Below are 27,140 nucleotides of genomic sequence, written 5' to 3'. Positions count from 1 at the left end.
TAGTAAATGATGGATTTTTGGAATTTTGGTACGGCCAATCCCCTACGGGAATTGGCAACTAGATTCGTTACCACGTTTCGAACAACTTTCATTTTTAACGCGTCTCCATCCGACTTCTCTATCAAAAGTTATGACCGTTTGAAGTTTAGTCACGATAATTTTTGGCAACTCCAAATCTATCACTATTCTGTTCAATCTGAGGACTCCTCCATCAAATATACACTAAAACAAGATCCCACAAAAAAAATTAGACAAAAATTCAATTTCTACCTATTTTTAATGCATTTTACAAAAATCGTCTTACCTTGTTCGTCCATCTTGTATATCTCAAGACCCATTTTGTGTTTAACCATTTGAAACTGAAGCCCACTTGCAAACCCATATAGGCATTGATCGCGCTGCACTTGACAGGTGCGATCATACCAGCACTAATGCACCGGATCCCATCAGAACTCCGCAGTCAAGCGTGCTCGGGCGAGAGTAGTACTAGGATGGGTGACCTCCTGGGAAGTCCTCGTGTTGCACTTCTTTTTTGTGTTCTGTTCTTCCTCCTGGCCTATACAATCAAACCATGATGAGTTCACCTTTTTCGTGACTGCGAGTTGTGGGGGTCCTTGTCCTTCGGGAATTGGCAACTAGATTCGTTACCACGTTTCGAACAACTTTCATTTTTAACGCGTCTCCATCCGACTTCTCTATCAAAAGTTATGACCGTTTGAAGTTTAGTCACGATAATTTTTGGCAACTCCAAATCTATCACTATTCTGTTCAATCTGAGGACTCCTCCATCAAATATACACTAAAACAAGATCCCACAAAAAAAATTAGACAAAAATTCAATTTCTACCTATTTTTAATGCATTTTACAAAAATCGTCTTACCTTGTTCGTCCATCTTGTATATCTCAAGACCCATTTTGTGTTTAACCATTTGAAACTGAAGCCCACTTGCAAACCCATATAGGCATTGATCGCGCTGCACTTGACAGGTGCGATCATACCAGCACTAATGCACCGGATCCCATCAGAACTCCGCAGTCAAGCGTGCTCGGGCGAGAGTAGTACTAGGATGGGTGACCTCCTGGGAAGTCCTCGTGTTGCACTTCTTTTTTGTGTTCTGTTCTTCCTCCTGGCCTATACAATCAAACCATGATGAGTTCACCTTTTTCGTGACTGCGAGTTGTGGGGGTCCTTGTCCTTCGGGAATTGGCAACTAGATTCGTTACCACGTTTCGAACAACTTTCATTTTTAACGCGTCTCCATCCGACTTCTCTATCAAAAGTTATGACCGTTTGAAGTTTAGTCACGATAATTTTTGGCAACTCCAAATCTATCACTATTCTGTTCAATCTGAGGACTCCTCCATCAAATATACACTAAAACAAGATCCCACAAAAAAAATTAGACAAAAATTCAATTTCTACCTATTTTTAATGCATTTTACAAAAATCGTCTTACCTTGTTCGTCCATCTTGTATATCTCAAGACCCATTTTGTGTTTAACCATTTGAAACTGAAGCCCACTTGCAAACCCATATAGGCATTGATCGCGCTGCACTTGACAGGTGCGATCATACCAGCACTAATGCACCGGATCCCATCAGAACTCCGCAGTCAAGCGTGCTCGGGCGAGAGTAGTACTAGGATGGGTGACCTCCTGGGAAGTCCTCGTGTTGCACTTCTTTTTTGTGTTCTGTTCTTCCTCCTGGCCTATACAATCAAACCATGATGAGTTCACCTTTTTCGTGACTGCGAGTTGTGGGGGTCCTTGTCCTTCGGGAATTGGCAACTAGATTCGTTACCACGTTTCGAACAACTTTCATTTTTAACGCGTCTCCATCCGACTTCTCTATCAAAAGTTATGACCGTTTGAAGTTTAGTCACGATAATTTTTGGCAACTCCAAATCTATCACTATTCTGTTCAATCTGAGGACTCCTCCATCAAATATACACTAAAACAAGATCCCACAAAAAAAATTAGACAAAAATTCAATTTCTACCTATTTTTAATGCATTTTACAAAAATCGTCTTACCTTGTTCGTCCATCTTGTATATCTCAAGACCCATTTTGTGTTTAACCATTTGAAACTGAAGCCCACTTGCAAACCCATATAGGCATTGATCGCGCTGCACTTGACAGGTGCGATCATACCAGCACTAATGCACCGGATCCCATCAGAACTCCGCAGTCAAGCGTGCTCGGGCGAGAGTAGTACTAGGATGGGTGACCTCCTGGGAAGTCCTCGTGTTGCACTTCTTTTTTGTGTTCTGTTCTTCCTCCTGGCCTATACAATCAAACCATGATGAGTTCACCTTTTTCGTGACTGCGAGTTGTGGGGGTCCTTGTCCTTCGGGAATTGGCAACTAGATTCGTTACCACGTTTCGAACAACTTTCATTTTTAACGCGTCTCCATCCGACTTCTCTATCAAAAGTTATGACCGTTTGAAGTTTAGTCACGATAATTTTTGGCAACTCCAAATCTATCACTATTCTGTTCAATCTGAGGACTCCTCCATCAAATATACACTAAAACAAGATCCCACAAAAAAAATTAGACAAAAATTCAATTTCTACCTATTTTTAATGCATTTTACAAAAATCGTCTTACCTTGTTCGTCCATCTTGTATATCTCAAGACCCATTTTGTGTTTAACCATTTGAAACTGAAGCCCACTTGCAAACCCATATAGGCATTGATCGCGCTGCACTTGACAGGTGCGATCATACCAGCACTAATGCACCGGATCCCATCAGAACTCCGCAGTCAAGCGTGCTCGGGCGAGAGTAGTACTAGGATGGGTGACCTCCTGGGAAGTCCTCGTGTTGCACTTCTTTTTTGTGTTCTGTTCTTCCTCCTGGCCTATACAATCAAACCATGATGAGTTCACCTTTTTCGTGACTGCGAGTTGTGGGGGTCCTTGTCCTTCGGGAATTGGCAACTAGATTCGTTACCACGTTTCGAACAACTTTCATTTTTAACGCGTCTCCATCCGACTTCTCTATCAAAAGTTATGACCGTTTGAAGTTTAGTCACGATAATTTTTGGCAACTCCAAATCTATCACTATTCTGTTCAATCTGAGGACTCCTCCATCAAATATACACTAAAACAAGATCCCACAAAAAAAATTAGACAAAAATTCAATTTCTACCTATTTTTAATGCATTTTACAAAAATCGTCTTACCTTGTTCGTCCATCTTGTATATCTCAAGACCCATTTTGTGTTTAACCATTTGAAACTGAAGCCCACTTGCAAACCCATATAGGCATTGATCGCGCTGCACTTGACAGGTGCGATCATACCAGCACTAATGCACCGGATCCCATCAGAACTCCGCAGTCAAGCGTGCTCGGGCGAGAGTAGTACTAGGATGGGTGACCTCCTGGGAAGTCCTCGTGTTGCACTTCTTTTTTGTGTTCTGTTCTTCCTCCTGGCCTATACAATCAAACCATGATGAGTTCACCTTTTTCGTGACTGCGAGTTGTGGGGGTCCTTGTCCTTCGGGAATTGGCAACTAGATTCGTTACCACGTTTCGAACAACTTTCATTTTTAACGCGTCTCCATCCGACTTCTCTATCAAAAGTTATGACCGTTTGAAGTTTAGTCACGATAATTTTTGGCAACTCCAAATCTATCACTATTCTGTTCAATCTGAGGACTCCTCCATCAAATATACACTAAAACAAGATCCCACAAAAAAAATTAGACAAAAATTCAATTTCTACCTATTTTTAATGCATTTTACAAAAATCGTCTTACCTTGTTCGTCCATCTTGTATATCTCAAGACCCATTTTGTGTTTAACCATTTGAAACTGAAGCCCACTTGCAAACCCATATAGGCATTGATCGCGCTGCACTTGACAGGTGCGATCATACCAGCACTAATGCACCGGATCCCATCAGAACTCCGCAGTCAAGCGTGCTCGGGCGAGAGTAGTACTAGGATGGGTGACCTCCTGGGAAGTCCTCGTGTTGCACTTCTTTTTTGTGTTCTGTTCTTCCTCCTGGCCTATACAATCAAACCATGATGAGTTCACCTTTTTCGTGACTGCGAGTTGTGGGGGTCCTTGTCCTTCGGGAATTGGCAACTAGATTCGTTACCACGTTTCGAACAACTTTCATTTTTAACGCGTCTCCATCCGACTTCTCTATCAAAAGTTATGACCGTTTGAAGTTTAGTCACGATAATTTTTGGCAACTCCAAATCTATCACTATTCTGTTCAATCTGAGGACTCCTCCATCAAATATACACTAAAACAAGATCCCACAAAAAAAATTAGACAAAAATTCAATTTCTACCTATTTTTAATGCATTTTACAAAAATCGTCTTACCTTGTTCGTCCATCTTGTATATCTCAAGACCCATTTTGTGTTTAACCATTTGAAACTGAAGCCCACTTGCAAACCCATATAGGCATTGATCGCGCTGCACTTGACAGGTGCGATCATACCAGCACTAATGCACCGGATCCCATCAGAACTCCGCAGTCAAGCGTGCTCGGGCGAGAGTAGTACTAGGATGGGTGACCTCCTGGGAAGTCCTCGTGTTGCACTTCTTTTTTGTGTTCTGTTCTTCCTCCTGGCCTATACAATCAAACCATGATGAGTTCACCTTTTTCGTGACTGCGAGTTGTGGGGGTCCTTGTCCTTCGGGAATTGGCAACTAGATTCGTTACCACGTTTCGAACAACTTTCATTTTTAACGCGTCTCCATCCGACTTCTCTATCAAAAGTTATGACCGTTTGAAGTTTAGTCACGATAATTTTTGGCAACTCCAAATCTATCACTATTCTGTTCAATCTGAGGACTCCTCCATCAAATATACACTAAAACAAGATCCCACAAAAAAAATTAGACAAAAATTCAATTTCTACCTATTTTTAATGCATTTTACAAAAATCGTCTTACCTTGTTCGTCCATCTTGTATATCTCAAGACCCATTTTGTGTTTAACCATTTGAAACTGAAGCCCACTTGCAAACCCATATAGGCATTGATCGCGCTGCACTTGACAGGTGCGATCATACCAGCACTAATGCACCGGATCCCATCAGAACTCCGCAGTCAAGCGTGCTCGGGCGAGAGTAGTACTAGGATGGGTGACCTCCTGGGAAGTCCTCGTGTTGCACTTCTTTTTTGTGTTCTGTTCTTCCTCCTGGCCTATACAATCAAACCATGATGAGTTCACCTTTTTCGTGACTGCGAGTTGTGGGGGTCCTTGTCCTTCGGGAATTGGCAACTAGATTCGTTACCACGTTTCGAACAACTTTCATTTTTAACGCGTCTCCATCCGACTTCTCTATCAAAAGTTATGACCGTTTGAAGTTTAGTCACGATAATTTTTGGCAACTCCAAATCTATCACTATTCTGTTCAATCTGAGGACTCCTCCATCAAATATACACTAAAACAAGATCCCACAAAAAAAATTAGACAAAAATTCAATTTCTACCTATTTTTAATGCATTTTACAAAAATCGTCTTACCTTGTTCGTCCATCTTGTATATCTCAAGACCCATTTTGTGTTTAACCATTTGAAACTGAAGCCCACTTGCAAACCCATATAGGCATTGATCGCGCTGCACTTGACAGGTGCGATCATACCAGCACTAATGCACCGGATCCCATCAGAACTCCGCAGTCAAGCGTGCTCGGGCGAGAGTAGTACTAGGATGGGTGACCTCCTGGGAAGTCCTCGTGTTGCACTTCTTTTTTGTGTTCTGTTCTTCCTCCTGGCCTATACAATCAAACCATGATGAGTTCACCTTTTTCGTGACTGCGAGTTGTGGGGGTCCTTGTCCTTCGGGAATTGGCAACTAGATTCGTTACCACGTTTCGAACAACTTTCATTTTTAACGCGTCTCCATCCGACTTCTCTATCAAAAGTTATGACCGTTTGAAGTTTAGTCACGATAATTTTTGGCAACTCCAAATCTATCACTATTCTGTTCAATCTGAGGACTCCTCCATCAAATATACACTAAAACAAGATCCCACAAAAAAAATTAGACAAAAATTCAATTTCTACCTATTTTTAATGCATTTTACAAAAATCGTCTTACCTTGTTCGTCCATCTTGTATATCTCAAGACCCATTTTGTGTTTAACCATTTGAAACTGAAGCCCACTTGCAAACCCATATAGGCATTGATCGCGCTGCACTTGACAGGTGCGATCATACCAGCACTAATGCACCGGATCCCATCAGAACTCCGCAGTCAAGCGTGCTCGGGCGAGAGTAGTACTAGGATGGGTGACCTCCTGGGAAGTCCTCGTGTTGCACTTCTTTTTTGTGTTCTGTTCTTCCTCCTGGCCTATACAATCAAACCATGATGAGTTCACCTTTTTCGTGACTGCGAGTTGTGGGGGTCCTTGTCCTTCGGGAATTGGCAACTAGATTCGTTACCACGTTTCGAACAACTTTCATTTTTAACGCGTCTCCATCCGACTTCTCTATCAAAAGTTATGACCGTTTGAAGTTTAGTCACGATAATTTTTGGCAACTCCAAATCTATCACTATTCTGTTCAATCTGAGGACTCCTCCATCAAATATACACTAAAACAAGATCCCACAAAAAAAATTAGACAAAAATTCAATTTCTACCTATTTTTAATGCATTTTACAAAAATCGTCTTACCTTGTTCGTCCATCTTGTATATCTCAAGACCCATTTTGTGTTTAACCATTTGAAACTGAAGCCCACTTGCAAACCCATATAGGCATTGATCGCGCTGCACTTGACAGGTGCGATCATACCAGCACTAATGCACCGGATCCCATCAGAACTCCGCAGTCAAGCGTGCTCGGGCGAGAGTAGTACTAGGATGGGTGACCTCCTGGGAAGTCCTCGTGTTGCACTTCTTTTTTGTGTTCTGTTCTTCCTCCTGGCCTATACAATCAAACCATGATGAGTTCACCTTTTTCGTGACTGCGAGTTGTGGGGGTCCTTGTCCTTCGGGAATTGGCAACTAGATTCGTTACCACGTTTCGAACAACTTTCATTTTTAACGCGTCTCCATCCGACTTCTCTATCAAAAGTTATGACCGTTTGAAGTTTAGTCACGATAATTTTTGGCAACTCCAAATCTATCACTATTCTGTTCAATCTGAGGACTCCTCCATCAAATATACACTAAAACAAGATCCCACAAAAAAAATTAGACAAAAATTCAATTTCTACCTATTTTTAATGCATTTTACAAAAATCGTCTTACCTTGTTCGTCCATCTTGTATATCTCAAGACCCATTTTGTGTTTAACCATTTGAAACTGAAGCCCACTTGCAAACCCATATAGGCATTGATCGCGCTGCACTTGACAGGTGCGATCATACCAGCACTAATGCACCGGATCCCATCAGAACTCCGCAGTCAAGCGTGCTCGGGCGAGAGTAGTACTAGGATGGGTGACCTCCTGGGAAGTCCTCGTGTTGCACTTCTTTTTTGTGTTCTGTTCTTCCTCCTGGCCTATACAATCAAACCATGATGAGTTCACCTTTTTCGTGACTGCGAGTTGTGGGGGTCCTTGTCCTTCGGGAATTGGCAACTAGATTCGTTACCACGTTTCGAACAACTTTCATTTTTAACGCGTCTCCATCCGACTTCTCTATCAAAAGTTATGACCGTTTGAAGTTTAGTCACGATAATTTTTGGCAACTCCAAATCTATCACTATTCTGTTCAATCTGAGGACTCCTCCATCAAATATACACTAAAACAAGATCCCACAAAAAAAATTAGACAAAAATTCAATTTCTACCTATTTTTAATGCATTTTACAAAAATCGTCTTACCTTGTTCGTCCATCTTGTATATCTCAAGACCCATTTTGTGTTTAACCATTTGAAACTGAAGCCCACTTGCAAACCCATATAGGCATTGATCGCGCTGCACTTGACAGGTGCGATCATACCAGCACTAATGCACCGGATCCCATCAGAACTCCGCAGTCAAGCGTGCTCGGGCGAGAGTAGTACTAGGATGGGTGACCTCCTGGGAAGTCCTCGTGTTGCACTTCTTTTTTGTGTTCTGTTCTTCCTCCTGGCCTATACAATCAAACCATGATGAGTTCACCTTTTTCGTGACTGCGAGTTGTGGGGGTCCTTGTCCTTCGGGAATTGGCAACTAGATTCGTTACCACGTTTCGAACAACTTTCATTTTTAACGCGTCTCCATCCGACTTCTCTATCAAAAGTTATGACCGTTTGAAGTTTAGTCACGATAATTTTTGGCAACTCCAAATCTATCACTATTCTGTTCAATCTGAGGACTCCTCCATCAAATATACACTAAAACAAGATCCCACAAAAAAAATTAGACAAAAATTCAATTTCTACCTATTTTTAATGCATTTTACAAAAATCGTCTTACCTTGTTCGTCCATCTTGTATATCTCAAGACCCATTTTGTGTTTAACCATTTGAAACTGAAGCCCACTTGCAAACCCATATAGGCATTGATCGCGCTGCACTTGACAGGTGCGATCATACCAGCACTAATGCACCGGATCCCATCAGAACTCCGCAGTCAAGCGTGCTCGGGCGAGAGTAGTACTAGGATGGGTGACCTCCTGGGAAGTCCTCGTGTTGCACTTCTTTTTTGTGTTCTGTTCTTCCTCCTGGCCTATACAATCAAACCATGATGAGTTCACCTTTTTCGTGACTGCGAGTTGTGGGGGTCCTTGTCCTTCGGGAATTGGCAACTAGATTCGTTACCACGTTTCGAACAACTTTCATTTTTAACGCGTCTCCATCCGACTTCTCTATCAAAAGTTATGACCGTTTGAAGTTTAGTCACGATAATTTTTGGCAACTCCAAATCTATCACTATTCTGTTCAATCTGAGGACTCCTCCATCAAATATACACTAAAACAAGATCCCACAAAAAAAATTAGACAAAAATTCAATTTCTACCTATTTTTAATGCATTTTACAAAAATCGTCTTACCTTGTTCGTCCATCTTGTATATCTCAAGACCCATTTTGTGTTTAACCATTTGAAACTGAAGCCCACTTGCAAACCCATATAGGCATTGATCGCGCTGCACTTGACAGGTGCGATCATACCAGCACTAATGCACCGGATCCCATCAGAACTCCGCAGTCAAGCGTGCTCGGGCGAGAGTAGTACTAGGATGGGTGACCTCCTGGGAAGTCCTCGTGTTGCACTTCTTTTTTGTGTTCTGTTCTTCCTCCTGGCCTATACAATCAAACCATGATGAGTTCACCTTTTTCGTGACTGCGAGTTGTGGGGGTCCTTGTCCTTCGGGAATTGGCAACTAGATTCGTTACCACGTTTCGAACAACTTTCATTTTTAACGCGTCTCCATCCGACTTCTCTATCAAAAGTTATGACCGTTTGAAGTTTAGTCACGATAATTTTTGGCAACTCCAAATCTATCACTATTCTGTTCAATCTGAGGACTCCTCCATCAAATATACACTAAAACAAGATCCCACAAAAAAAATTAGACAAAAATTCAATTTCTACCTATTTTTAATGCATTTTACAAAAATCGTCTTACCTTGTTCGTCCATCTTGTATATCTCAAGACCCATTTTGTGTTTAACCATTTGAAACTGAAGCCCACTTGCAAACCCATATAGGCATTGATCGCGCTGCACTTGACAGGTGCGATCATACCAGCACTAATGCACCGGATCCCATCAGAACTCCGCAGTCAAGCGTGCTCGGGCGAGAGTAGTACTAGGATGGGTGACCTCCTGGGAAGTCCTCGTGTTGCACTTCTTTTTTGTGTTCTGTTCTTCCTCCTGGCCTATACAATCAAACCATGATGAGTTCACCTTTTTCGTGACTGCGAGTTGTGGGGGTCCTTGTCCTTCGGGAATTGGCAACTAGATTCGTTACCACGTTTCGAACAACTTTCATTTTTAACGCGTCTCCATCCGACTTCTCTATCAAAAGTTATGACCGTTTGAAGTTTAGTCACGATAATTTTTGGCAACTCCAAATCTATCACTATTCTGTTCAATCTGAGGACTCCTCCATCAAATATACACTAAAACAAGATCCCACAAAAAAAATTAGACAAAAATTCAATTTCTACCTATTTTTAATGCATTTTACAAAAATCGTCTTACCTTGTTCGTCCATCTTGTATATCTCAAGACCCATTTTGTGTTTAACCATTTGAAACTGAAGCCCACTTGCAAACCCATATAGGCATTGATCGCGCTGCACTTGACAGGTGCGATCATACCAGCACTAATGCACCGGATCCCATCAGAACTCCGCAGTCAAGCGTGCTTGGGCGAGAGTAGTACTAGGATGGGTGACCTCCTGGGAAGTCCTCGTGTTGCACTTCTTTTTTGTGTTCTGTTCTTCCTCCTGGCCTATACAATCAAACCATGATGAGTTCACCTTTTTCGTGACTGCGAGTTGTGGGGGCCAATCCCCTACGGGAATTGGCAACTAGATTCGTTACCACGTTTCGAACAACTTTCATTTTTAACGCGTCTCCATCCGACTTCTCTATCAAAAGTTATGACCGTTTGAAGTTTAGTCACGATAATTTTTGGCAACTCCAAATCTATCACTATTCTGTTCAATCTGAGGACTCCTCCATCAAATATACACTAAAACAAGATCCCACAAAAAAAATTAGACAAAAATTCAATTTCTACCTATTTTTAATGCATTTTACAAAAATCGTCTTACCTTGTTCGTCCATCTTGTATATCTCAAGACCCATTTTGTGTTTAACCATTTGAAACTGAAGCCCACTTGCAAACCCATATAGGCATTGATCGCGCTGCACTTGACAGGTGCGATCATACCAGCACTAATGCACCGGATCCCATCAGAACTCCGCAGTCAAGCGTGCTCGGGCGAGAGTAGTACTAGGATGGGTGACCTCCTGGGAAGTCCTCGTGTTGCACTTCTTTTTTGTGTTCTGTTCTTCCTCCTGGCCTATACAATCAAACCATGATGAGTTCACCTTTTTCGTGACTGCGAGTTGTGGGGGTCCTTGTCCTTCGGGAATTGGCAACTAGATTCGTTACCACGTTTCGAACAACTTTCATTTTTAACGCGTCTCCATCCGACTTCTCTATCAAAAGTTATGACCGTTTGAAGTTTAGTCACGATAATTTTTGGCAACTCCAAATCTATCACTATTCTGTTCAATCTGAGGACTCCTCCATCAAATATACACTAAAACAAGATCCCACAAAAAAAATTAGACAAAAATTCAATTTCTACCTATTTTTAATGCATTTTACAAAAATCGTCTTACCTTGTTCGTCCATCTTGTATATCTCAAGACCCATTTTGTGTTTAACCATTTGAAACTGAAGCCCACTTGCAAACCCATATAGGCATTGATCGCGCTGCACTTGACAGGTGCGATCATACCAGCACTAATGCACCGGATCCCATCAGAACTCCGCAGTCAAGCGTGCTCGGGCGAGAGTAGTACTAGGATGGGTGACCTCCTGGGAAGTCCTCGTGTTGCACTTCTTTTTTGTGTTCTGTTCTTCCTCCTGGCCTATACAATCAAACCATGATGAGTTCACCTTTTTCGTGACTGCGAGTTGTGGGGGTCCTTGTCCTTCGGGAATTGGCAACTAGATTCGTTACCACGTTTCGAACAACTTTCATTTTTAACGCGTCTCCATCCGACTTCTCTATCAAAAGTTATGACCGTTTGAAGTTTAGTCACGATAATTTTTGGCAACTCCAAATCTATCACTATTCTGTTCAATCTGAGGACTCCTCCATCAAATATACACTAAAACAAGATCCCACAAAAAAAATTAGACAAAAATTCAATTTCTACCTATTTTTAATGCATTTTACAAAAATCGTCTTACCTTGTTCGTCCATCTTGTATATCTCAAGACCCATTTTGTGTTTAACCATTTGAAACTGAAGCCCACTTGCAAACCCATATAGGCATTGATCGCGCTGCACTTGACAGGTGCGATCATACCAGCACTAATGCACCGGATCCCATCAGAACTCCGCAGTCAAGCGTGCTCGGGCGAGAGTAGTACTAGGATGGGTGACCTCCTGGGAAGTCCTCGTGTTGCACTTCTTTTTTGTGTTCTGTTCTTCCTCCTGGCCTATACAATCAAACCATGATGAGTTCACCTTTTTCGTGACTGCGAGTTGTGGGGGCCAATCCCCTACGGGAATTGGCAACTAGATTCGTTACCACGTTTCGAACAACTTTCATTTTTAACGCGTCTCCATCCGACTTCTCTATCAAAAGTTATGACCGTTTGAAGTTTAGTCACGATAATTTTTGGCAACTCCAAATCTATCACTATTCTGTTCAATCTGAGGACTCCTCCATCAAATATACACTAAAACAAGATCCCACAAAAAAAATTAGACAAAAATTCAATTTCTACCTATTTTTAATGCATTTTACAAAAATCGTCTTACCTTGTTCGTCCATCTTGTATATCTCAAGACCCATTTTGTGTTTAACCATTTGAAACTGAAGCCCACTTGCAAACCCATATAGGCATTGATCGCGCTGCACTTGACAGGTGCGATCATACCAGCACTAATGCACCGGATCCCATCAGAACTCCGCAGTCAAGCGTGCTCGGGCGAGAGTAGTACTAGGATGGGTGACCTCCTGGGAAGTCCTCGTGTTGCACTTCTTTTTTGTGTTCTGTTCTTCCTCCTGGCCTATACAATCAAACCATGATGAGTTCACCTTTTTCGTGACTGCGAGTTGTGGGGGTCCTTGTCCTTCGGGAATTGGCAACTAGATTCGTTACCACGTTTCGAACAACTTTCATTTTTAACGCGTCTCCATCCGACTTCTCTATCAAAAGTTATGACCGTTTGAAGTTTAGTCACGATAATTTTTGGCAACTCCAAATCTATCACTATTCTGTTCAATCTGAGGACTCCTCCATCAAATATACACTAAAACAAGATCCCACAAAAAAAATTAGACAAAAATTCAATTTCTACCTATTTTTAATGCATTTTACAAAAATCGTCTTACCTTGTTCGTCCATCTTGTATATCTCAAGACCCATTTTGTGTTTAACCATTTGAAACTGAAGCCCACTTGCAAACCCATATAGGCATTGATCGCGCTGCACTTGACAGGTGCGATCATACCAGCACTAATGCACCGGATCCCATCAGAACTCCGCAGTCAAGCGTGCTCGGGCGAGAGTAGTACTAGGATGGGTGACCTCCTGGGAAGTCCTCGTGTTGCACTTCTTTTTTGTGTTCTGTTCTTCCTCCTGGCCTATACAATCAAACCATGATGAGTTCACCTTTTTCGTGACTGCGAGTTGTGGGGGTCCTTGTCCTTCGGGAATTGGCAACTAGATTCGTTACCACGTTTCGAACAACTTTCATTTTTAACGCGTCTCCATCCGACTTCTCTATCAAAAGTTATGACCGTTTGAAGTTTAGTCACGATAATTTTTGGCAACTCCAAATCTATCACTATTCTGTTCAATCTGAGGACTCCTCCATCAAATATACACTAAAACAAGATCCCACAAAAAAAATTAGACAAAAATTCAATTTCTACCTATTTTTAATGCATTTTACAAAAATCGTCTTACCTTGTTCGTCCATCTTGTATATCTCAAGACCCATTTTGTGTTTAACCATTTGAAACTGAAGCCCACTTGCAAACCCATATAGGCATTGATCGCGCTGCACTTGACAGGTGCGATCATACCAGCACTAATGCACCGGATCCCATCAGAACTCCGCAGTCAAGCGTGCTCGGGCGAGAGTAGTACTAGGATGGGTGACCTCCTGGGAAGTCCTCGTGTTGCACTTCTTTTTTGTGTTCTGTTCTTCCTCCTGGCCTATACAATCAAACCATGATGAGTTCACCTTTTTCGTGACTGCGAGTTGTGGGGGTCCTTGTCCTTCGGGAATTGGCAACTAGATTCGTTACCACGTTTCGAACAACTTTCATTTTTAACGCGTCTCCATCCGACTTCTCTATCAAAAGTTATGACCGTTTGAAGTTTAGTCACGATAATTTTTGGCAACTCCAAATCTATCACTATTCTGTTCAATCTGAGGACTCCTCCATCAAATATACACTAAAACAAGATCCCACAAAAAAAATTAGACAAAAATTCAATTTCTACCTATTTTTAATGCATTTTACAAAAATCGTCTTACCTTGTTCGTCCATCTTGTATATCTCAAGACCCATTTTGTGTTTAACCATTTGAAACTGAAGCCCACTTGCAAACCCATATAGGCATTGATCGCGCTGCACTTGACAGGTGCGATCATACCAGCACTAATGCACCGGATCCCATCAGAACTCCGCAGTCAAGCGTGCTCGGGCGAGAGTAGTACTAGGATGGGTGACCTCCTGGGAAGTCCTCGTGTTGCACTTCTTTTTTGTGTTCTGTTCTTCCTCCTGGCCTATACAATCAAACCATGATGAGTTCACCTTTTTCGTGACTGCGAGTTGTGGGGGTCCTTGTCCTTCGGGAATTGGCAACTAGATTCGTTACCACGTTTCGAACAACTTTCATTTTTAACGCGTCTCCATCCGACTTCTCTATCAAAAGTTATGACCGTTTGAAGTTTAGTCACGATAATTTTTGGCAACTCCAAATCTATCACTATTCTGTTCAATCTGAGGACTCCTCCATCAAATATACACTAAAACAAGATCCCACAAAAAAAATTAGACAAAAATTCAATTTCTACCTATTTTTAATGCATTTTACAAAAATCGTCTTACCTTGTTCGTCCATCTTGTATATCTCAAGACCCATTTTGTGTTTAACCATTTGAAACTGAAGCCCACTTGCAAACCCATATAGGCATTGATCGCGCTGCACTTGACAGGTGCGATCATACCAGCACTAATGCACCGGATCCCATCAGAACTCCGCAGTCAAGCGTGCTTGGGCGAGAGTAGTACTAGGATGGGTGACCTCCTGGGAAGTCCTCGTGTTGCACTTCTTTTTTGTGTTCTGTTCTTCCTCCTGGCCTATACAATCAAACCATGATGAGTTCACCTTTTTCGTGACTGCGAGTTGTGGGGGTCCTTGTCCTTCGGGAATTGGCAACTAGATTCGTTACCACGTTTCGAACAACTTTCATTTTTAACGCGTCTCCATCCGACTTCTCTATCAAAAGTTATGACCGTTTGAAGTTTAGTCACGATAATTTTTGGCAACTCCAAATCTATCACTATTCTGTTCAATCTGAGGACTCCTCCATCAAATATACACTAAAACAAGATCCCACAAAAAAAATTAGACAAAAATTCAATTTCTACCTATTTTTAATGCATTTTACAAAAATCGTCTTACCTTGTTCGTCCATCTTGTATATCTCAAGACCCATTTTGTGTTTAACCATTTGAAACTGAAGCCCACTTGCAAACCCATATAGGCATTGATCGCGCTGCACTTGACAGGTGCGATCATACCAGCACTAATGCACCGGATCCCATCAGAACTCCGCAGTCAAGCGTGCTTGGGCGAGAGTAGTACTAGGATGGGTGACCTCCTGGGAAGTCCTCGTGTTGCACTTCTTTTTTGTGTTCTGTTCTTCCTCCTGGCCTATACAATCAAACCATGATGAGTTCACCTTTTTCGTGACTGCGAGTTGTGGGGGCCAATCCCCTACGGGAATTGGCAACTAGATTCGTTACCACGTTTCGAACAACTTTCATTTTTAACGCGTCTCCATCCGACTTCTCTATCAAAAGTTATGACCGTTTGAAGTTTAGTCACGATAATTTTTGGCAACTCCAAATCTATCACTATTCTGTTCAATCTGAGGACTCCTCCATCAAATATACACTAAAACAAGATCCCACAAAAAAAATTAGACAAAAATTCAATTTCTACCTATTTTTAATGCATTTTACAAAAATCGTCTTACCTTGTTCGTCCATCTTGTATATCTCAAGACCCATTTTGTGTTTAACCATTTGAAACTGAAGCCCACTTGCAAACCCATATAGGCATTGATCGCGCTGCACTTGACAGGTGCGATCATACCAGCACTAATGCACCGGATCCCATCAGAACTCCGCAGTCAAGCGTGCTTGGGCGAGAGTAGTACTAGGATGGGTGACCTCCTGGGAAGTCCTCGTGTTGCACTTCTTTTTTGTGTTCTGTTCTTCCTCCTGGCCTATACAATCAAACCATGATGAGTTCACCTTTTTCGTGACTGCGAGTTGTGGGGGCCAATCCCCTACGGGAATTGGCAACTAGATTCGTTACCACGTTTCGAACAACTTTCATTTTTAACGCGTCTCCATCCGACTTCTCTATCAAAAGTTATGACCGTTTGAAGTTTAGTCACGATAATTTTTGGCAACTCCAAATCTATCACTATTCTGTTCAATCTGAGGACTCCTCCATCAAATATACACTAAAACAAGATCCCACAAAAAAAATTAGACAAAAATTCAATTTCTACCTATTTTTAATGCATTTTACAAAAATCGTCTTACCTTGTTCGTCCATCTTGTATATCTCAAGACCCATTTTGTGTTTAACCATTTGAAACTGAAGCCCACTTGCAAACCCATATAGGCATTGATCGCGCTGCACTTGACAGGTGCGATCATACCAGCACTAATGCACCGGATCCCATCAGAACTCCGCAGTCAAGCGTGCTTGGGCGAGAGTAGTACTAGGATGGGTGACCTCCTGGGAAGTCCTCGTGTTGCACTTCTTTTTTGTGTTCTGTTCTTCCTCCTGGCCTATACAATCAAACCATGATGAGTTCACCTTTTTCGTGACTGCGAGTTGTGGGGGCCAATCCCCTACGGGAATTGGCAACTAGATTCGTTACCACGTTTCGAACAACTTTCATTTTTAACGCGTCTCCATCCGACTTCTCTATCAAAAGTTATGACCGTTTGAAGTTTAGTCACGATAATTTTTGGCAACTCCAAATCTATCACTATTCTGTTCAATCTGAGGACTCCTCCATCAAATATACACTAAAACAAGATCCCACAAAAAAAATTAGACAAAAATTCAATTTCTACCTATTTTTAATGCATTTTACAAAAATCGTCTTACCTTGTTCGTCCATCTTGTATATCTCAAGACCCATTTTGTGTTTAACCATTTGAAACTGAAGCCCACTTGCAAACCCATATAGGCATTGATCGCGCTGCACTTGACAGGTGCGATCATACCAGCACTAATGCACCGGATCCCATCAGAACTCCGCAGTCAAGCGTGCTCGGGCGAGAGTAGTACTAGGATGGGTGACCTCCTGGGAAGTCCTCGTGTTGCACTTCTTTTTTGTGTTCTGTTCTTCCTCCTGGCCTATACAATCAAACCATGATGAGTTCACCTTTTTCGTGACTGCGAGTTGTGGGGGTCCTTGTCCTTCGGGAATTGGCAACTAGATTCGTTACCACGTTTCGAACAACTTTCATTTTTAACGCGTCTCCATCCGACTTCTCTATCAAAAGTTATGACCGTTTGAAGTTTAGTCACGATAATTTTTGGCAACTCCAAATCTATCACTATTCTGTTCAATCTGAGGACTCCTCCATCAAATATACACTAAAACAAGATCCCACAAAAAAAATTAGACAAAAATTCAATTTCTACCTATTTTTAATGCATTTTACAAAAATCGTCTTACCTTGTTCGTCCATCTTGTATATCTCAAGACCCATTTTGTGTTTAACCATTTGAAACTGAAGCCCACTTGCAAACCCATATAGGCATTGATCGCGCTGCACTTGACAGGTGCGATCATACCAGCACTAATGCACCTCCGCAGTCAAGCGTGCTCGGGCGAGAGTAGTACTAGGATGGGTGACCTCCTGGGAAGTCCTCGTGTTGCACTTCTTTTTTGTGTTCTGTTCTTCCTCCTGGCCTATACAATCAAACCATGATGAGTTCACCTTTTTCGTGACTGCGAGTTGTGGGGGCCAATCCCCTACGGGAATTGGCAACTAGATTCGTTACCACGTTTCGAACAACTTTCATTTTTAACGCGTCTCCATCCGACTTCTCTATCAAAAGTTATGACCGTTTGAAGTTTAGTCACGATAATTTTTGGCAACTCCAAATCTATCACTATTCTGTTCAATCTGAGGACTCCTCCATCAAATATACACTAAAACAAGATCCCACAAAAAAAATTAGACAAAAATTCAATTTCTACCTATTTTTAATGCATTTTACAAAAATCGTCTTACCTTGTTCGTCCATCTTGTATATCTCAAGACCCATTTTGTGTTTAACCATTTGAAACTGAAGCCCACTTGCAAACCCATATAGGCATTGATCGCGCTGCACTTGACAGGTGCGATCATACCAGCACTAATGCACCGGATCCCATCAGAACTCCGCAGTCAAGCGTGCTTGGGCGAGAGTAGTACTAGGATGGGTGACCTCCTGGGAAGTCCTCGTGTTGCACTTCTTTTTTGTGTTCTGTTCTTCCTCCTGGCCTATACAATCAAACCATGATGAGTTCACCTTTTTCGTGACTGCGAGTTGTGGGGGCCAATCCCCTACGGGAATTGGCAACTAGATTCGTTACCACGTTTCGAACAACTTTCATTTTTAACGCGTCTCCATCCGACTTCTCTATCAAAAGTTATGACCGTTTGAAGTTTAGTCACGATAATTTTTGGCAACTCCAAATCTATCACTATTCTGTTCAATCTGAGGACTCCTCCATCAAATATACACTAAAACAAGATCCCACAAAAAAAATTAGACAAAAATTCAATTTCTACCTATTTTTAATGCATTTTACAAAAATCGTCTTACCTTGTTCGTCCATCTTGTATATCTCAAGACCCATTTTGTGTTTAACCATTTGAAACTGAAGCCCACTTGCAAACCCATATAGGCATTGATCGCGCTGCACTTGACAGGTGCGATCATACCAGCACTAATGCACCGGATCCCATCAGAACTCCGCAGTCAAGCGTGCTTGGGCGAGAGTAGTACTAGGATGGGTGACCTCCTGGGAAGTCCTCGTGTTGCACTTCTTTTTTGTGTTCTGTTCTTCCTCCTGGCCTATACAATCAAACCATGATGAGTTCACCTTTTTCGTGACTGCGAGTTGTGGGGGCCAATCCCCTACGGGAATTGGCAACTAGATTCGTTACCACGTTTCGAACAACTTTCATTTTTAACGCGTCTCCATCCGACTTCTCTATCAAAAGTTATGACCGTTTGAAGTTTAGTCACGATAATTTTTGGCAACTCCAAATCTATCACTATTCTGTTCAATCTGAGGACTCCTCCATCAAATATACACTAAAACAAGATCCCACAAAAAAAATTAGACAAAAATTCAATTTCTACCTATTTTTAATGCATTTTACAAAAATCGTCTTACCTTGTTCGTCCATCTTGTATATCTCAAGACCCATTTTGTGTTTAACCATTTGAAACTGAAGCCCACTTGCAAACCCATATAGGCATTGATCGCGCTGCACTTGACAGGTGCGATCATACCAGCACTAATGCACCGGATCCCATCAGAACTCCGCAGTCAAGCGTGCTTGGGCGAGAGTAGTACTAGGATGGGTGACCTCCTGGGAAGTCCTCGTGTTGCACTTCTTTTTTGTGTTCTGTTCTTCCTCCTGGCCTATACAATCAAACCATGATGAGTTCACCTTTTTCGTGACTGCGAGTTGTGGGGGCCAATCCCCTACGGGAATTGGCAACTAGATTCGTTACCACGTTTCGAACAACTTTCATTTTTAACGCGTCTCCATCCGACTTCTCTATCAAAAGTTATGACCGTTTGAAGTTTAGTCACGATAATTTTTGGCAACTCCAAATCTATCACTATTCTGTTCAATCTGAGGACTCCTCCATCAAATATACACTAAAACAAGATCCCACAAAAAAAATTAGACAAAAATTCAATTTCTACCTATTTTTAATGCATTTTACAAAAATCGTCTTACCTTGTTCGTCCATCTTGTATATCTCAAGACCCATTTTGTGTTTAACCATTTGAAACTGAAGCCCACTTGCAAACCCATATAGGCATTGATCGCGCTGCACTTGACAGGTGCGATCATACCAGCACTAATGCACCGGATCCCATCAGAACTCCGCAGTCAAGCGTGCTTGGGCGAGAGTAGTACTAGGATGGGTGACCTCCTGGGAAGTCCTCGTGTTGCACTTCTTTTTTGTGTTCTGTTCTTCCTCCTGGCCTATACAATCAAACCATGATGAGTTCACCTTTTTCGTGACTGCGAGTTGTGGGGGCCAATCCCCTACGGGAATTGGCAACTAGATTCGTTACCACGTTTCGAACAACTTTCATTTTTAACGCGTCTCCATCCGACTTCTCTATCAAAAGTTATGACCGTTTGAAGTTTAGTCACGATAATTTTTGGCAACTCCAAATCTATCACTATTCTGTTCAATCTGAGGACTCCTCCATCAAATATACACTAAAACAAGATCCCACAAAAAAAATTAGACAAAAATTCAATTTCTACCTATTTTTAATGCATTTTACAAAAATCGTCTTACCTTGTTCGTCCATCTTGTATATCTCAAGACCCATTTTGTGTTTAACCATTTGAAACTGAAGCCCACTTGCAAACCCATATAGGCATTGATCGCGCTGCACTTGACAGGTGCGATCATACCAGCACTAATGCACCGGATCCCATCAGAACTCCGCAGTCAAGCGTGCTTGGGCGAGAGTAGTACTAGGATGGGTGACCTCCTGGGAAGTCCTCGTGTTGCACTTCTTTTTTGTGTTCTGTTCTTCCTCCTGGCCTATACAATCAAACCATGATGAGTTCACCTTTTTCGTGACTGCGAGTTGTGGGGGTCCTTGTCCTTCGGGAATTGGCAACTAGATTCGTTACCACGTTTCGAACAACTTTCATTTTTAACGCGTCTCCATCCGACTTCTCTATCAAAAGTTATGACCGTTTGAAGTTTAGTCACGATAATTTTTGGCAACTCCAAATCTATCACTATTCTGTTCAATCTGAGGACTCCTCCATCAAATATACACTAAAACAAGATCCCACAAAAAAAATTAGACAAAAATTCAATTTCTACCTATTTTTAATGCATTTTACAAAAATCGTCTTACCTTGTTCGTCCATCTTGTATATCTCAAGACCCATTTTGTGTTTAACCATTTGAAACTGAAGCCCACTTGCAAACCCATATAGGCATTGATCGCGCTGCACTTGATAGGTGCGATCATACCAGCACTAATGCACCGGATCCCATCAGAACTCCGCAGTCAAGCGTGCTTGGGCGAGAGTAGTACTAGGATGGGTGACCTCCTGGGAAGTCCTCGTGTTGCACTTCTTTTTTGTGTTCTGTTCTTCCTCCTGGCCTATACAATCAAACCATGATGAGTTCACCTTTTTCGTGACTGCGAGTTGTGGGGGTCCTTGTCCTTCGGGAATTGGCAACTAGATTCGTTACCACGTTTCGAACAACTTTCATTTTTAACGCGTCTCCATCCGACTTCTCTATCAAAAGTTATGACCGTTTGAAGTTTAGTCACGATAATTTTTGGCAACTCCAAATCTATCACTATTCTGTTCAATCTGAGGACTCCTCCATCAAATATACACTAAAACAAGATCCCACAAAAAAAATTAGACAAAAATTCAATTTCTACCTATTTTTAATGCATTTTACAAAAATCGTCTTACCTTGTTCGTCCATCTTGTATATCTCAAGACCCATTTTGTGTTTAACCATTTGAAACTGAAGCCCACTTGCAAACCCATATAGGCATTGATCGCGCTGCACTTGACAGGTGCGATCATACCAGCACTAATGCACCGGATCCCATCAGAACTCCGCAGTCAAGCGTGCTTGGGCGAGAGTAGTACTAGGATGGGTGACCTCCTGGGAAGTCCTCGTGTTGCACTTCTTTTTTGTGTTCTGTTCTTCCTCCTGGCCTATACAATCAAACCATGATGAGTTCACCTTTTTCGTGACTGCGAGTTGTGGGGGTCCTTGTCCTTCGGGAATTGGCAACTAGATTCGTTACCACGTTTCGAACAACTTTCATTTTTAACGCGTCTCCATCCGACTTCTCTATCAAAAGTTATGACCGTTTGAAGTTTAGTCACGATAATTTTTGGCAACTCCAAATCTATCACTATTCTGTTCAATCTGAGGACTCCTCCATCAAATATACACTAAAACAAGATCCCACAAAAAAAATTAGACAAAAATTCAATTTCTACCTATTTTTAATGCATTTTACAAAAATCGTCTTACCTTGTTCGTCCATCTTGTATATCTCAAGACCCATTTTGTGTTTAACCATTTGAAACTGAAGCCCACTTGCAAACCCATATAGGCATTGATCGCGCTGCACTTGACAGGTGCGATCATACCAGCACTAATGCACCGGATCCCATCAGAACTCCGCAGTCAAGCGTGCTTGGGCGAGAGTAGTACTAGGATGGGTGACCTCCTGGGAAGTCCTCGTGTTGCACTTCTTTTTTGTGTTCTGTTCTTCCTCCTGGCCTATACAATCAAACCATGATGAGTTCACCTTTTTCGTGACTGCGAGTTGTGGGGGTCCTTGTCCTTCGGGAATTGGCAACTAGATTCGTTACCACGTTTCGAACAACTTTCATTTTTAACGCGTCTCCATCCGACTTCTCTATCAAAAGTTATGACCGTTTGAAGTTTAGTCACGATAATTTTTGGCAACTCCAAATCTATCACTATTCTGTTCAATCTGAGGACTCCTCCATCAAATATACACTAAAACAAGATCCCACAAAAAAAATTAGACAAAAATTCAATTTCTACCTATTTTTAATGCATTTTACAAAAATCGTCTTACCTTGTTCGTCCATCTTGTATATCTCAAGACCCATTTTGTGTTTAACCATTTGAAACTGAAGCCCACTTGCAAACCCATATAGGCATTGATCGCGCTGCACTTGACAGGTGCGATCATACCAGCACTAATGCACCGGATCCCATCAGAACTCCGCAGTCAAGCGTGCTTGGGCGAGAGTAGTACTAGGATGGGTGACCTCCTGGGAAGTCCTCGTGTTGCACTTCTTTTTTGTGTTCTGTTCTTCCTCCTGGCCTATACAATCAAACCATGATGAGTTCACCTTTTTCGTGACTGCGAGTTGTGGGGGTCCTTGTCCTTCGGGAATTGGCAACTAGATTCGTTACCACGTTTCGAACAACTTTCATTTTTAACGCGTCTCCATCCGACTTCTCTATCAAAAGTTATGACCGTTTGAAGTTTAGTCACGATAATTTTTGGCAACTCCAAATCTATCACTATTCTGTTCAATCTGAGGACTCCTCCATCAAATATACACTAAAACAAGATCCCACAAAAAAAATTAGACAAAAATTCAATTTCTACCTATTTTTAATGCATTTTACAAAAATCGTCTTACCTTGTTCGTCCATCTTGTATATCTCAAGACCCATTTTGTGTTTAACCATTTGAAACTGAAGCCCACTTGCAAACCCATATAGGCATTGATCGCGCTGCACTTGACAGGTGCGATCATACCAGCACTAATGCACCGGATCCCATCAGAACTCCGCAGTCAAGCGTGCTTGGGCGAGAGTAGTACTAGGATGGGTGACCTCCTGGGAAGTCCTCGTGTTGCACTTCTTTTTTGTGTTCTGTTCTTCCTCCTGGCCTATACAATCAAACCATGATGAGTTCACCTTTTTCGTGACTGCGAGTTGTGGGGGTCCTTGTCCTTCGGGAATTGGCAACTAGATTCGTTACCACGTTTCGAACAACTTTCATTTTTAACGCGTCTCCATCCGACTTCTCTATCAAAAGTTATGACCGTTTGAAGTTTAGTCACGATAATTTTTGGCAACTCCAAATCTATCACTATTCTGTTCAATCTGAGGACTCCTCCATCAAATATACACTAAAACAAGATCCCACAAAAAAAATTAGACAAAAATTCAATTTCTACCTATTTTTAATGCATTTTACAAAAATCGTCTTACCTTGTTCGTCCATCTTGTATATCTCAAGACCCATTTTGTGTTTAACCATTTGAAACTGAAGCCCACTTGCAAACCCATATAGGCATTGATCGCGCTGCACTTGACAGGTGCGATCATACCAGCACTAATGCACCGGATCCCATCAGAACTCCGCAGTCAAGCGTGCTTGGGCGAGAGTAGTACTAGGATGGGTGACCTCCTGGGAAGTCCTCGTGTTGCACTTCTTTTTTGTGTTCTGTTCTTCCTCCTGGCCTATACAATCAAACCATGATGAGTTCACCTTTTTCGTGACTGCGAGTTGTGGGGGCCAATCCCCTACGGGAATTGGCAACTAGATTCGTTACCACGTTTCGAACAACTTTCATTTTTAACGCGTCTCCATCCGACTTCTCTATCAAAAGTTATGACCGTTTGAAGTTTAGTCACGATAATTTTTGGCAACTCCAAATCTATCACTATTCTGTTCAATCTGAGGACTCCTCCATCAAATATACACTAAAACAAGATCCCACAAAAAAAATTAGACAAAAATTCAATTTCTACCTATTTTTAATGCATTTTACAAAAATCGTCTTACCTTGTTCGTCCATCTTGTATATCTCAAGACCCATTTTGTGTTTAACCATTTGAAACTGAAGCCCACTTGCAAACCCATATAGGCATTGATCGCGCTGCACTTGACAGGTGCGATCATACCAGCACTAATGCACCGGATCCCATCAGAACTCCGCAGTCAAGCGTGCTTGGGCGAGAGTAGTACTAGGATGGGTGACCTCCTGGGAAGTCCTCGTGTTGCACTTCTTTTTTGTGTTCTGTTCTTCCTCCTGGCCTATACAATCAAACCATGATGAGTTCACCTTTTTCGTGACTGCGAGTTGTGGGGGCCAATCCCCTACGGGAATTGGCAACTAGATTCGTTACCACGTTTCGAACAACTTTCATTTTTAACGCGTCTCCATCCGACTTCTCTATCAAAAGTTATGACCGTTTGAAGTTTAGTCACGATAATTTTTGGCAACTCCAAATCTATCACTATTCTGTTCAATCTGAGGACTCCTCCATCAAATATACACTAAAACAAGATCCCACAAAAAAAATTAGACAAAAATTCAATTTCTACCTATTTTTAATGCATTTTACAAAAATCGTCTTACCTTGTTCGTCCATCTTGTATATCTCAAGACCCATTTTGTGTTTAACCATTTGAAACTGAAGCCCACTTGCAAACCCATATAGGCATTGATCGCGCTGCACTTGACAGGTGCGATCATACCAGCACTAATGCACCGGATCCCATCAGAACTCCGCAGTCAAGCGTGCTTGGGCGAGAGTAGTACTAGGATGGGTGACCTCCTGGGAAGTCCTCGTGTTGCACTTCTTTTTTGTGTTCTGTTCTTCCTCCTGGCCTATACAATCAAACCATGATGAGTTCACCTTTTTCGTGACTGCGAGTTGTGGGGGTCCTTGTCCTTCGGGAATTGGCAACTAGATTCGTTACCACGTTTCGAACAACTTTCATTTTTAACGCGTCTCCATCCGACTTCTCTATCAAAAGTTATGACCGTTTGAAGTTTAGTCACGATAATTTTTGGCAACTCCAAATCTATCACTATTCTGTTCAATCTGAGGACTCCTCCATCAAATATACACTAAAACAAGATCCCACAAAAAAAATTAGACAAAAATTCAATTTCTACCTATTTTTAATGCATTTTACAAAAATCGTCTTACCTTGTTCGTCCATCTTGTATATCTCAAGACCCATTTTGTGTTTAACCATTTGAAACTGAAGCCCACTTGCAAACCCATATAGGCATTGATCGCGCTGCACTTGACAGGTGCGATCATACCAGCACTAATGCACCGGATCCCATCAGAACTCCGCAGTCAAGCGTGCTTGGGCGAGAGTAGTACTAGGATGGGTGACCTCCTGGGAAGTCCTCGTGTTGCACTTCTTTTTTGTGTTCTGTTCTTCCTCCTGGCCTATACAATCAAACCATGATGAGTTCACCTTTTTCGTGACTGCGAGTTGTGGGGGCCAATCCCCTACGGGAATTGGCAACTAGATTCGTTACCACGTTTCGAACAACTTTCATTTTTAACGCGTCTCCATCCGACTTCTCTATCAAAAGTTATGACCGTTTGAAGTTTAGTCACGATAATTTTTGGCAACTCCAAATCTATCACTATTCTGTTCAATCTGAGGACTCCTCCATCAAATATACACTAAAACAAGATCCCACAAAAAAAATTAGACAAAAATTCAATTTCTACCTATTTTTAATGCATTTTACAAAAATCGTCTTACCTTGTTCGTCCATCTTGTATATCTCAAGACCCATTTTGTGTTTAACCATTTGAAACTGAAGCCCACTTGCAAACCCATATAGGCATTGATCGCGCTGCACTTGACAGGTGCGATCATACCAGCACTAATGCACCGGATCCCATCAGAACTCCGCAGTCAAGCGTGCTTGGGCGAGAGTAGTACTAGGATGGGTGACCTCCTGGGAAGTCCTCGTGTTGCACTTCTTTTTTGTGTTCTGTTCTTCCTCCTGGCCTATACAATCAAACCATGATGAGTTCACCTTTTTCGTGACTGCGAGTTGTGGGGGTCCTTGTCCTTCGGGAATTGGCAACTAGATTCGTTACCACGTTTCGAACAACTTTCATTTTTAACGCGTCTCCATCCGACTTCTCTATCAAAAGTTATGACCGTTTGAAGTTTAGTCACGATAATTTTTGGCAACTCCAAATCTATCACTATTCTGTTCAATCTGAGGACTCCTCCATCAAATATACACTAAAACAAGATCCCACAAAAAAAATTAGACAAAAATTCAATTTCTACCTATTTTTAATGCATTTTACAAAAATCGTCTTACCTTGTTCGTCCATCTTGTATATCTCAAGACCCATTTTGTGTTTAACCATTTGAAACTGAAGCCCACTTGCAAACCCATATAGGCATTGATCGCGCTGCACTTGACAGGTGCGATCATACCAGCACTAATGCACCGGATCCCATCAGAACTCCGCAGTCAAGCGTGCTTGGGCGAGAGTAGTACTAGGATGGGTGACCTCCTGGGAAGTCCTCGTGTTGCACTTCTTTTTTGTGTTCTGTTCTTCCTCCTGGCCTATACAATCAAACCATGATGAGTTCACCTTTTTCGTGACTGCGAGTTGTGGGGGTC

At 41.9% G+C, this 27,140-nt stretch overlaps 46 non-coding genes and 1 pseudogene across 46 annotated transcripts; all 47 read left to right on the top strand.

The window, feature by feature from the left end:
• Positions 1-409: 409 nt before the first annotated feature.
• On the top strand, positions 410-528 carry LOC150027160 (5S ribosomal RNA). The gene has a single exon (XR_016521908.1). It is a non-coding gene; the product is annotated as a 5S ribosomal RNA (ribosomal RNA).
• Positions 529-986: 458 nt separating this feature from the next.
• LOC150027159 (5S ribosomal RNA) lies at positions 987-1,105 on the top strand. Its single transcript, XR_016521907.1, has one exon. It is a non-coding gene; the product is annotated as a 5S ribosomal RNA (ribosomal RNA).
• Positions 1,106-1,563: 458 nt separating this feature from the next.
• On the top strand, positions 1,564-1,682 carry LOC150027158 (5S ribosomal RNA). Its single transcript, XR_016521905.1, has one exon. It is a non-coding gene; the product is annotated as a 5S ribosomal RNA (ribosomal RNA).
• A 458-nt stretch (positions 1,683-2,140) lies between these two features.
• Positions 2,141-2,259, top strand: LOC150027157 (5S ribosomal RNA). The gene has a single exon (XR_016521904.1). It is a non-coding gene; the product is annotated as a 5S ribosomal RNA (ribosomal RNA).
• A 458-nt stretch (positions 2,260-2,717) lies between these two features.
• On the top strand, positions 2,718-2,836 carry LOC150027156 (5S ribosomal RNA). Its single transcript, XR_016521903.1, has one exon. It is a non-coding gene; the product is annotated as a 5S ribosomal RNA (ribosomal RNA).
• A 458-nt stretch (positions 2,837-3,294) lies between these two features.
• On the top strand, positions 3,295-3,413 carry LOC150027155 (5S ribosomal RNA). Its single transcript, XR_016521902.1, has one exon. It is a non-coding gene; the product is annotated as a 5S ribosomal RNA (ribosomal RNA).
• A 458-nt stretch (positions 3,414-3,871) lies between these two features.
• LOC150027154 (5S ribosomal RNA) lies at positions 3,872-3,990 on the top strand. Its single transcript, XR_016521901.1, has one exon. It is a non-coding gene; the product is annotated as a 5S ribosomal RNA (ribosomal RNA).
• A 458-nt stretch (positions 3,991-4,448) lies between these two features.
• LOC150027153 (5S ribosomal RNA) lies at positions 4,449-4,567 on the top strand. The gene has a single exon (XR_016521900.1). It is a non-coding gene; the product is annotated as a 5S ribosomal RNA (ribosomal RNA).
• A 458-nt stretch (positions 4,568-5,025) lies between these two features.
• LOC150027152 (5S ribosomal RNA) lies at positions 5,026-5,144 on the top strand. Its single transcript, XR_016521899.1, has one exon. It is a non-coding gene; the product is annotated as a 5S ribosomal RNA (ribosomal RNA).
• A 458-nt stretch (positions 5,145-5,602) lies between these two features.
• On the top strand, positions 5,603-5,721 carry LOC150027151 (5S ribosomal RNA). Its single transcript, XR_016521898.1, has one exon. It is a non-coding gene; the product is annotated as a 5S ribosomal RNA (ribosomal RNA).
• Positions 5,722-6,179: 458 nt separating this feature from the next.
• Positions 6,180-6,298, top strand: LOC150027150 (5S ribosomal RNA). Its single transcript, XR_016521897.1, has one exon. It is a non-coding gene; the product is annotated as a 5S ribosomal RNA (ribosomal RNA).
• Positions 6,299-6,756: 458 nt separating this feature from the next.
• On the top strand, positions 6,757-6,875 carry LOC150027149 (5S ribosomal RNA). The gene has a single exon (XR_016521896.1). It is a non-coding gene; the product is annotated as a 5S ribosomal RNA (ribosomal RNA).
• Positions 6,876-7,333: 458 nt separating this feature from the next.
• Positions 7,334-7,452, top strand: LOC150027148 (5S ribosomal RNA). Its single transcript, XR_016521894.1, has one exon. It is a non-coding gene; the product is annotated as a 5S ribosomal RNA (ribosomal RNA).
• A 458-nt stretch (positions 7,453-7,910) lies between these two features.
• On the top strand, positions 7,911-8,029 carry LOC150027147 (5S ribosomal RNA). The gene has a single exon (XR_016521893.1). It is a non-coding gene; the product is annotated as a 5S ribosomal RNA (ribosomal RNA).
• A 458-nt stretch (positions 8,030-8,487) lies between these two features.
• On the top strand, positions 8,488-8,606 carry LOC150027146 (5S ribosomal RNA). The gene has a single exon (XR_016521892.1). It is a non-coding gene; the product is annotated as a 5S ribosomal RNA (ribosomal RNA).
• A 458-nt stretch (positions 8,607-9,064) lies between these two features.
• Positions 9,065-9,183, top strand: LOC150027145 (5S ribosomal RNA). The gene has a single exon (XR_016521891.1). It is a non-coding gene; the product is annotated as a 5S ribosomal RNA (ribosomal RNA).
• Positions 9,184-9,641: 458 nt separating this feature from the next.
• On the top strand, positions 9,642-9,760 carry LOC150027144 (5S ribosomal RNA). The gene has a single exon (XR_016521890.1). It is a non-coding gene; the product is annotated as a 5S ribosomal RNA (ribosomal RNA).
• A 458-nt stretch (positions 9,761-10,218) lies between these two features.
• On the top strand, positions 10,219-10,337 carry LOC150027143 (5S ribosomal RNA). The gene has a single exon (XR_016522747.1). It is a non-coding gene; the product is annotated as a 5S ribosomal RNA (ribosomal RNA).
• A 458-nt stretch (positions 10,338-10,795) lies between these two features.
• Positions 10,796-10,914, top strand: LOC150027142 (5S ribosomal RNA). The gene has a single exon (XR_016522849.1). It is a non-coding gene; the product is annotated as a 5S ribosomal RNA (ribosomal RNA).
• A 458-nt stretch (positions 10,915-11,372) lies between these two features.
• On the top strand, positions 11,373-11,491 carry LOC150027141 (5S ribosomal RNA). Its single transcript, XR_016522848.1, has one exon. It is a non-coding gene; the product is annotated as a 5S ribosomal RNA (ribosomal RNA).
• Positions 11,492-11,949: 458 nt separating this feature from the next.
• On the top strand, positions 11,950-12,068 carry LOC150027140 (5S ribosomal RNA). Its single transcript, XR_016522847.1, has one exon. It is a non-coding gene; the product is annotated as a 5S ribosomal RNA (ribosomal RNA).
• Positions 12,069-12,526: 458 nt separating this feature from the next.
• On the top strand, positions 12,527-12,645 carry LOC150027139 (5S ribosomal RNA). Its single transcript, XR_016522846.1, has one exon. It is a non-coding gene; the product is annotated as a 5S ribosomal RNA (ribosomal RNA).
• Positions 12,646-13,103: 458 nt separating this feature from the next.
• On the top strand, positions 13,104-13,222 carry LOC150027138 (5S ribosomal RNA). The gene has a single exon (XR_016522845.1). It is a non-coding gene; the product is annotated as a 5S ribosomal RNA (ribosomal RNA).
• Positions 13,223-13,680: 458 nt separating this feature from the next.
• On the top strand, positions 13,681-13,799 carry LOC150027137 (5S ribosomal RNA). Its single transcript, XR_016522843.1, has one exon. It is a non-coding gene; the product is annotated as a 5S ribosomal RNA (ribosomal RNA).
• A 458-nt stretch (positions 13,800-14,257) lies between these two features.
• On the top strand, positions 14,258-14,376 carry LOC150027136 (5S ribosomal RNA). The gene has a single exon (XR_016522842.1). It is a non-coding gene; the product is annotated as a 5S ribosomal RNA (ribosomal RNA).
• Positions 14,377-14,834: 458 nt separating this feature from the next.
• Positions 14,835-14,953, top strand: LOC150027135 (5S ribosomal RNA). Its single transcript, XR_016522746.1, has one exon. It is a non-coding gene; the product is annotated as a 5S ribosomal RNA (ribosomal RNA).
• A 458-nt stretch (positions 14,954-15,411) lies between these two features.
• Positions 15,412-15,530, top strand: LOC150027134 (5S ribosomal RNA). Its single transcript, XR_016522745.1, has one exon. It is a non-coding gene; the product is annotated as a 5S ribosomal RNA (ribosomal RNA).
• A 458-nt stretch (positions 15,531-15,988) lies between these two features.
• On the top strand, positions 15,989-16,107 carry LOC150027133 (5S ribosomal RNA). Its single transcript, XR_016522743.1, has one exon. It is a non-coding gene; the product is annotated as a 5S ribosomal RNA (ribosomal RNA).
• A 458-nt stretch (positions 16,108-16,565) lies between these two features.
• LOC150027132 (5S ribosomal RNA) lies at positions 16,566-16,684 on the top strand. Its single transcript, XR_016522742.1, has one exon. It is a non-coding gene; the product is annotated as a 5S ribosomal RNA (ribosomal RNA).
• Positions 16,685-17,142: 458 nt separating this feature from the next.
• On the top strand, positions 17,143-17,261 carry LOC150027131 (5S ribosomal RNA). Its single transcript, XR_016522841.1, has one exon. It is a non-coding gene; the product is annotated as a 5S ribosomal RNA (ribosomal RNA).
• Positions 17,262-17,719: 458 nt separating this feature from the next.
• LOC150027130 (5S ribosomal RNA) lies at positions 17,720-17,823 on the top strand (annotated as a pseudogene).
• Positions 17,824-18,281: 458 nt separating this feature from the next.
• Positions 18,282-18,400, top strand: LOC150027129 (5S ribosomal RNA). Its single transcript, XR_016522741.1, has one exon. It is a non-coding gene; the product is annotated as a 5S ribosomal RNA (ribosomal RNA).
• A 458-nt stretch (positions 18,401-18,858) lies between these two features.
• Positions 18,859-18,977, top strand: LOC150027128 (5S ribosomal RNA). Its single transcript, XR_016522740.1, has one exon. It is a non-coding gene; the product is annotated as a 5S ribosomal RNA (ribosomal RNA).
• A 458-nt stretch (positions 18,978-19,435) lies between these two features.
• Positions 19,436-19,554, top strand: LOC150027127 (5S ribosomal RNA). The gene has a single exon (XR_016522739.1). It is a non-coding gene; the product is annotated as a 5S ribosomal RNA (ribosomal RNA).
• A 458-nt stretch (positions 19,555-20,012) lies between these two features.
• LOC150027126 (5S ribosomal RNA) lies at positions 20,013-20,131 on the top strand. Its single transcript, XR_016522738.1, has one exon. It is a non-coding gene; the product is annotated as a 5S ribosomal RNA (ribosomal RNA).
• A 458-nt stretch (positions 20,132-20,589) lies between these two features.
• Positions 20,590-20,708, top strand: LOC150027125 (5S ribosomal RNA). The gene has a single exon (XR_016522737.1). It is a non-coding gene; the product is annotated as a 5S ribosomal RNA (ribosomal RNA).
• A 458-nt stretch (positions 20,709-21,166) lies between these two features.
• On the top strand, positions 21,167-21,285 carry LOC150027124 (5S ribosomal RNA). Its single transcript, XR_016522736.1, has one exon. It is a non-coding gene; the product is annotated as a 5S ribosomal RNA (ribosomal RNA).
• A 458-nt stretch (positions 21,286-21,743) lies between these two features.
• On the top strand, positions 21,744-21,862 carry LOC150027123 (5S ribosomal RNA). The gene has a single exon (XR_016522735.1). It is a non-coding gene; the product is annotated as a 5S ribosomal RNA (ribosomal RNA).
• A 458-nt stretch (positions 21,863-22,320) lies between these two features.
• LOC150027122 (5S ribosomal RNA) lies at positions 22,321-22,439 on the top strand. Its single transcript, XR_016522734.1, has one exon. It is a non-coding gene; the product is annotated as a 5S ribosomal RNA (ribosomal RNA).
• A 458-nt stretch (positions 22,440-22,897) lies between these two features.
• On the top strand, positions 22,898-23,016 carry LOC150027121 (5S ribosomal RNA). The gene has a single exon (XR_016522732.1). It is a non-coding gene; the product is annotated as a 5S ribosomal RNA (ribosomal RNA).
• Positions 23,017-23,474: 458 nt separating this feature from the next.
• On the top strand, positions 23,475-23,593 carry LOC150027120 (5S ribosomal RNA). The gene has a single exon (XR_016522731.1). It is a non-coding gene; the product is annotated as a 5S ribosomal RNA (ribosomal RNA).
• Positions 23,594-24,051: 458 nt separating this feature from the next.
• Positions 24,052-24,170, top strand: LOC150027119 (5S ribosomal RNA). The gene has a single exon (XR_016522730.1). It is a non-coding gene; the product is annotated as a 5S ribosomal RNA (ribosomal RNA).
• Positions 24,171-24,628: 458 nt separating this feature from the next.
• On the top strand, positions 24,629-24,747 carry LOC150027118 (5S ribosomal RNA). The gene has a single exon (XR_016522729.1). It is a non-coding gene; the product is annotated as a 5S ribosomal RNA (ribosomal RNA).
• A 458-nt stretch (positions 24,748-25,205) lies between these two features.
• LOC150027117 (5S ribosomal RNA) lies at positions 25,206-25,324 on the top strand. Its single transcript, XR_016522728.1, has one exon. It is a non-coding gene; the product is annotated as a 5S ribosomal RNA (ribosomal RNA).
• Positions 25,325-25,782: 458 nt separating this feature from the next.
• On the top strand, positions 25,783-25,901 carry LOC150027116 (5S ribosomal RNA). Its single transcript, XR_016522727.1, has one exon. It is a non-coding gene; the product is annotated as a 5S ribosomal RNA (ribosomal RNA).
• Positions 25,902-26,359: 458 nt separating this feature from the next.
• LOC150027115 (5S ribosomal RNA) lies at positions 26,360-26,478 on the top strand. The gene has a single exon (XR_016522726.1). It is a non-coding gene; the product is annotated as a 5S ribosomal RNA (ribosomal RNA).
• A 458-nt stretch (positions 26,479-26,936) lies between these two features.
• On the top strand, positions 26,937-27,055 carry LOC150027114 (5S ribosomal RNA). The gene has a single exon (XR_016522725.1). It is a non-coding gene; the product is annotated as a 5S ribosomal RNA (ribosomal RNA).
• Positions 27,056-27,140: the final 85 nt, after the last annotated feature.

Source organism: Phaseolus vulgaris, chromosome 6 (genome assembly GCF_051622355.1).
Source record: "Phaseolus vulgaris cultivar YP4 chromosome 6, ASM5162235v1, whole genome shotgun sequence".
Taxonomy (NCBI): Eukaryota; Viridiplantae; Streptophyta; class Magnoliopsida; order Fabales; family Fabaceae; genus Phaseolus; species Phaseolus vulgaris.
Note: the sequence above shows the minus strand (reverse complement) of the source record. Positions and strands in the feature narration are given on the sequence as shown.